The following is a 7383-nucleotide window of genomic DNA, read 5'->3' as shown; positions in this document are numbered from 1 at the left end:
CTCACATAGCTGATGCGCTATCCATCTCTATGAGTGTAGTGAGCTTACCTCCATGCTCGATGGAATTTCCTCCTCTCCCAAGCACTCGATAGCTCCACGATCCAAGTGTAAGCTTCAAGCAAGCTCCATTCTCAAGCTTTACGCTCCAAGCTCCATTTCCGTGAGCAATACAAGAGAAGAAAACAAAAGGAGAGAGGAGAAGATAGAGAGCTTCTCCACCACAGTCCCTCACCCTCACACACTCACTCCCTCACACTCTCACACTCCCTCTCTCAAGCACAAGCTCAAGCAAGCAAGAAGAAGAAGAAGAAAAAGAAAAAGAAGAAGAAGAGGAGAGCCACTTTTGGCCACACACAAGAATGATCTTCTCATTCTCTTTTCAACTTTATATACAAAACCCTAAATCCCTTTTGGGAATTCATCCCCTTATCCCCTTTTTTACATGGCCGGCCATGGCCTAGGCCCTTTTTCCCATTCTCCTCCTATCTTCCTAGCTTCCTTCCTACCGCCCATCTACCTTTACAAATTACACAGGTGAGAGCCCGGCACTCTTAAAATAAATCATGGTGCGCCTTGTGCTCTTTTACAAGAGTGTTGACATGCACTTTTTCATGTGCACCTTTTTCCTTGATTTAGGACTTTTCTGCACTTCTTGTGTTTTCATATTCGTCTTTGCACGCCTTCGTCTTCCGTTTCACTTTTGCATTGACCTTGTCATCTACTTTAGATTTTTTAAATTTTCCACCTTGTTCGTCTGAGGGTTAACACCCCACTCTTTTATGCCATATTTTTAGGTCTTTGATTGTGCTTAAACCATAAGCAAACATTGTCGATTTCAACTATGGTAAAGTGGCATCTAATGTGAACATCCTACCATGTTTATGACCACAAGCAATCAATTTATAGCTATTACCAAACTCTTCAATGAAGAACCATGCTTATTAAAACAAACCTGCAAAATCTTCTTTGTCATCTGATCCACAGACAACAAATTCTTTGTAATGGATGGGATATACAACACATCATGCAGATTCTTCTTCTTGCCATCATGAATCACTAGAGGTACTATGCCTTTGTTCTCAATGCTATGATGTGTATCATCGCTTGTACATACATAGCCATCCTTATCAAGCATCATATCTATGATTCACTCACCCACCATGAGATGTCATATGATTCGATGCTCCCAAATCAATATACCAAACATCATCTACATTTGACTTCTTAGCAGCCCTATTCTACACGTAAGTTATGGCAAACAACCAATCTACGAAATCATCCTCTATATGGCTAGACGATACATAATGTCCATGCTGCTTGCCCTTCTGATTGCCTTTCTTCTTCTAGCAATCCTTGGCAATGCGTCTGTACTTGCCACAATAATGACAATCCTTATCCTTGTTAGGATTGTCAGAGACATGCTGTGGCTGCCAGGAGCCTCTGCCCCTAGGGCTAGATCTCCCCCCGGCTCTAAAACTACCACCTCCTTGTGCGTTTGAACCCTACTGGGTATTACTCCCATGAGACATATTCTATGGTGCTCCTCTACCACAAGAAAATCCTCTACCATGGCCATCACCACGGCCGCATTGATTCGAGTAGTAAAAGACAGCATCCTTGCTCTTAGAGCTGCTAGAACTAGTAGCCAATCCCAGTTTGACTTCCTCATGAATGAGCAATGCCACAAGCTCATTAAAATCTAGCATTTTAGCCTGCACAGATATGGAATTATCAAAATGTTTATACTCAAGCCCCAAGCCATTTAATGCAACTACAACCATGTCTTCATCCTCCATTTGTGTGCCAATGGACACTGGTAACCGATCTTGATTTTAGTGACATAGTCCTGAATAGACTTACCCTTTCTCTCCATATTATTGATTTTCTACTTCAATTGTATCTTCCTGGCACTTGTGGTAGTGCCATAGTACCTCATCAAGGTATTTCATGCATCCTTTGGAGATCTGCAGTTCATAATCTGCATTACCATAACATCTGAAATACATAATGACAACCAATGTAGAACCCTGTGTGCTCTTTCCATCCAAGCTTTATGAGCTCTTAGATGATTTGGAGTGGAATTCCTATCAATAGGCAATTTGGGTTCAGCCTCAGCTCTCTCCTGAACAGACAATCAGTCTGTGAATATCAACCTATATGTAGCCTGCAACCGTTTCTCAACCAAAGCGAAGGGTATATATGCCTCAACATAGCCCACAGCATCTTAGACAATTTCCATTACATGCACGTATCCATGCATGTCCATCTTGACACATTGCAATGCATGTACATCATGTATGGAAGTAAATATTCTTCCAACTAATTAAAAAACAATTAATACCCTGCTATAACCAGCAATAAATCAGTCCAAATTTGGGCATTTAATCCTCACAATATCCCACGAAAATACCTATAGCATCAATGGCATGACTCAAGCCTTACATGTACCAAATGGATGTCATTATGTTTCAACCTTGAGTGATAACTGTCATACATTCAATTATAGATTTCATCCTGTAATTTTTGAATCAATAAATGCATTCCAAAACTGAATTTTTAATCCCTTTTAATCATGCCTAGGTGTACACGGGTATTGCACAGACATTTATCAAGCATTCTTGATAGTCATATCCATCATTCCAAAACATTGGTGGATCAAATGGTGCCCTGTATTGGTGCTAGAAATTCCAGAACAGTAGTGATTGTTAGAAATTCATCCATATCTTCACTCCATTGCATCATTGTCATGCCCAGATGTAAGTACAGAATCTCAAGTCCATTAATAAGCATCCAAGACATTAAGTATGACATTTGTCAAGCATTGTTTGCTGGAAAAAATTGAGCTATAGGTGAAGAAAAAAACAGATACAGAATTTCTGACATCACACTATCTACTGATTACATTTTTCTTAACTATAGCACAATGATTTGATTGATCTTTTCATTTGGCACTTGATATGCCACACATTGATTGCGTATACTCAGCATCAGAGCTTCCCATTCTTGCTAGTTGAGTGTAGGTGCAACCTCCTACCAGTTCACACTGAATTCCAAGAGATAGAAGCGACTCCTCTTGCTATAAATGATTAGCATTACCAAGCATTCCTCAATTCCAATCATACCCTGCACATAGAGCACAACACTACCAAGATAGATATTGAGTCACACAGATCTGCAATATCACAACTGTAGTGTTGTCCAAACAGGCACAAAAAATTGGTGGAAAGCTTCTCTAGATCACATTTTTTTAATGCAACCTGTCTTCTTTTTGTCAATGCTCATCCAACTGAGCTTTTTCATGAGACATTCCACTCAGGTAAGTAGCCTCAATAAGCTCCACCAAGCATAGAACTCAACATTCTCTGTGATGCCCATTTTTTCTTAAGCTATGGCTGCTAGCACTTTCTTCTTCCTTTGCAGTCCACAATAGCCAAGCTCACAAACTAACATGGCTCTGATACCATGTTGGATGACAGAGTAGGATTGGAACAACAGTGAGTGAGCAGTTAGCTCCTTCCTCTTTCTTTCATTATTCTCATACGTAACAGACCATCGACTTATTAAATGTCCCACACTTGCTATGTACAATTGGACATACAATTAGACTGTTGATCACACACTTACATAGAGAGACAGAGCTTGAAGTCTTAACATATTATGGATTGATGGACTTGATTAGTGGAGTCGCTTTTCCCTAAGAAAGAATTCGTTAGATTGAGAGCTCTAATTAACCTAGAACTCTAATCATTTTGTTTTGCGATTATGCTAGTCTGTCATGAAAAGTGCATTGTTCTCCTTGAACCAAGTACAAAATGGTTTGTCACTACAAAGTGCCCACCAATTGCAAAGGACACAGAGTTCATAGAGGCTAACATAACCTTTTAGGGACCTCGAGATTTGAGGCCTCAACCTTTTATGGTGATTTAGACTTGAAGACTTGCTAAAGTCTATGCATCCTATTGGGACACCGTTGAACATTTCCAAAAAAGCTAACATAAACTCACGATGACTTAAAAAGCTAACATAAACTCACGATGACTTTAGAAGTTTAGGGCCTTCATGATTGACTTTTTTGAATTGAGGCCTTGACATTTGAAGTAGAGGTAAAGATCTAGGAGGTAAGAGTTGAAGACCAACCAAGTTTGTGCATCCTATGGGGTGTGGACAGTGCCGCAGCCTGCTCATAAATAGGTCTCCTCTAGTATAATAGCTAGAATTCAATGCCTTGCATACAGGCTAGAAAAGGAGCTACCCCGCATTTTGTAAGCATGATAAGCCAGGTGTTCACAAACGGGTTTTCTCTTCCACTTGTACATTGTCCTTCTCATCTTCGATTAAATTGATTGATGTATGCTACCTCTATCTATGATCTCGATTATTGAATTATGAAACTCTGAAAGCTTAGATTCGCCATCGAAAGAAGAGGTGGTAACTTTTGAAGGTGTGGATTCCTCCGTAGGGTGAGCTATTGGTTTGTTGAACTAGATCGTAACCTAGATTCCTGATATCATTTTGTCATTTGATATGTCAATATGATTGACCTTACACATCACACTATATTTATCACCTATGGTGAGATCAATGTTCTCAGTTATCATCCCCAGAGGAGCAGTATCATTGGGTGATATGGCACAACATTTCCGTACTCATCTCCAAGACGATAGTAGATGTATCGTTGAGTTTTAGGGCCTATTGTTGGTTTCGGATTGTTAAGAGAGGCATACGGAAATTCATACTTGCATTTACCATGACCATTACTTTTGCTTATTTAGCAGGCACGATGGCACCTATGAATTTGCTTTTCCATGATGAGAGCTCTTAGTTTTCTTATCAAACTGTTCCAATCATCATTGAATGGAATATACGCACATATCTCATTTGTCATATTTATAACGTCTAGCCTCATGTAATCATAGAATCACATGTGCATGTAAGGAGCCTCTATGTTGGATCTCATATCTAAAGACATAGTACTGGATGCACCCAACACAAGCAGCTCTACCAAGAATGTACTAGTTGAAGAAAATATGAAACTTGGTGTAAAAGAGGATGGCGCACTCGACGAAGTAATATTTCCATGAGAATTCAAGATTGAACTCCTTTGCAATGCATTCCAACTTGTTGATCTCGATCATTGGTGATCTCATTTGCAGTGAAAATAAGGAAGAAATGAGGCATGCCCCATACGTCAACCATTGTGATTAGGTCCTTCAAGTTATGTCGGTGTGCTAAGGTGGGGATCCCCGTATTGAAGCGAAAACACTATAGCAAAGGATGTGCCCAACGACCTCCTCATTGGAATTGTTCTTATTTGCGCATTTGTAGTTGTCAATGTCCCTTTGTAGACAAGTTGCGCTTGTGTTGTTCACGATCAAAACAGCTTGTCTTAGCTAGTATAGAACCAGAAGTAAGGCTCATGTAAGGTGTACACAGAGAACAATATTGATACCCACATCTTGATGTATTCACTATGATAGATGTTGCCATCGTAGATGCCATGGCCAAGTGGAAATAGGAATGGAAACGTTGCCAAGGTGATATGTAGGTAGGGCGAGCTTCTTGCAAGCAAGCCATCCATCCTAAATGTTGCTATTCTTTCTACAAAATAGTTATTGTTCCGTACTATGATGCATGCAAACTTGTGTTGATCGGCTCTTTCAAATGCCTCTCATTGGCTTGGCTCAACTATATTGTCAAACAAACTATAACATCTTTCAATCTCATGTTCAAATTGGAGCATTGGATTGAATGAAAAGCTTTTACGATGGAGCTCTAGAATCCTTTTGATGGATTGTCTGCTGAGGATACAAAGCCCTATCCTTAGATGTGGATGTTCTGCTATAGCCATGTACTTCTAGATCAATAGATTATGTCGCATGTTGAAAGTGAACACATCCACAACATCAGATGTAGTTAAGTCAACTCTAGTAGATGATTGCAAAAGAGATGCATCATTCCAAGAGACTAGAGGATTATCGAGAATTGATCAATGATCCATGGTTCCATTCGCAATCGCTATTGTCGTTTTGGAGACCAAGATGGATGTATCAATGATGCTCAAGAGCTAAAGCTATAATGACTTTGCATTGAGAATTCATTGTGTAGTTTGGTAATAATGCGACCACATATTTGTTTCTATCTTTGTTTGCAAGACATGGTCAACATTTTGTTATCATCATGTTGACTCTGTGTTGTTGGCATGCAAGGATGAGAATAGTGCTTGGCAAAGCCGTTGTTAATTGTATTTTTCTATAGATGCATCGTTCTTTTACGAGATAACAACATGATGTTACATTGTGACTATACCACAAGATATGCACATTGTTCAACTCCAATGATGCTTTCACATTATGTTGCCCAAGATTATTTCAATTTGTCAATCTCATACCAAGTCATAGCAAAAAGTTTTAACGATGTTTTTCTACAAGACAGTTTTCCTTTTTTCTAGAAGTCTTGATGGTTGCCTTGACTTTGTTTTTACATAGTGTCCATTGATACTAATTAGAATAAAACATTTTTATCATTCAACTACACTACACTTGTTCATGAAAACATGTTATATTTCGTAATTATATTTTTTAAATAAAAAAGTTAATTTATCTATTTTACATACAATAATAATAATTTTTAACTTTTTGCTTAATAACAATCGAAATAAATAAATGAAATCAATAAACATTAAAATAAATAAACATTAACAATACTTTAAAACTACATGAAATGAAAAAACATGCAAAAGATCATTAAGCTTTCATTTTTTCCATACATTCAAAATATCGTTTTCTTTTCCTTTCGTTTCATTAAAATTTAACTATTAGGTACTACGAATACTACCAATACTGCATAAGTCTAACTAACATAAATCTAACTACTAATACAACTAATAATTAATTATTAACTACTACTAATACTACATAAGTGTAACTAATTAACTAATAATACTACAACTACTAATATTACTAGTGCTACATAAATCTAACTAATTAACTAATAATAATACAACTAAATAATTGTGCTAACTAATTGCATTAATAGATGTGTTAATATGACCTACCTGCTGACAATTATTGTTGCGCGCCAAGTACTCTGCTACCCCACGCAACTCTATTGCTACCTAATTGCCACGATAAGTGAGCTTGTGCGATGCTGCTCCGACTCGACTTTGCTACCGCCTCTGATCATCTTGATCTTCTATGCAACCCCGCACAACGATATTGCTACCTAACCGCCATGATAGGCGAGCTTGTGTAATGCTACTCTGACTTGACTCTACTGTTGCCGCTCCTTGTCTTTGTACCAGGGCTATGAGTCTCTGCTCCTCATGGTCTTCCAATTCCTTGCTCATTCTCTCCTGCACTTTTCTTTCAAGGCTCAACTTTTCGA

Source organism: Lygodium microphyllum, chromosome 29 (assembly GCF_053477565.2).
Source record: "Lygodium microphyllum isolate KBCC chromosome 29, Lygodium_microphyllum_v1.1.10, whole genome shotgun sequence".
In the NCBI taxonomy this organism is placed as follows: Eukaryota; Viridiplantae; Streptophyta; class Polypodiopsida; order Schizaeales; family Lygodiaceae; genus Lygodium; species Lygodium microphyllum.
This window is presented reverse-complemented; position numbering follows the sequence as displayed.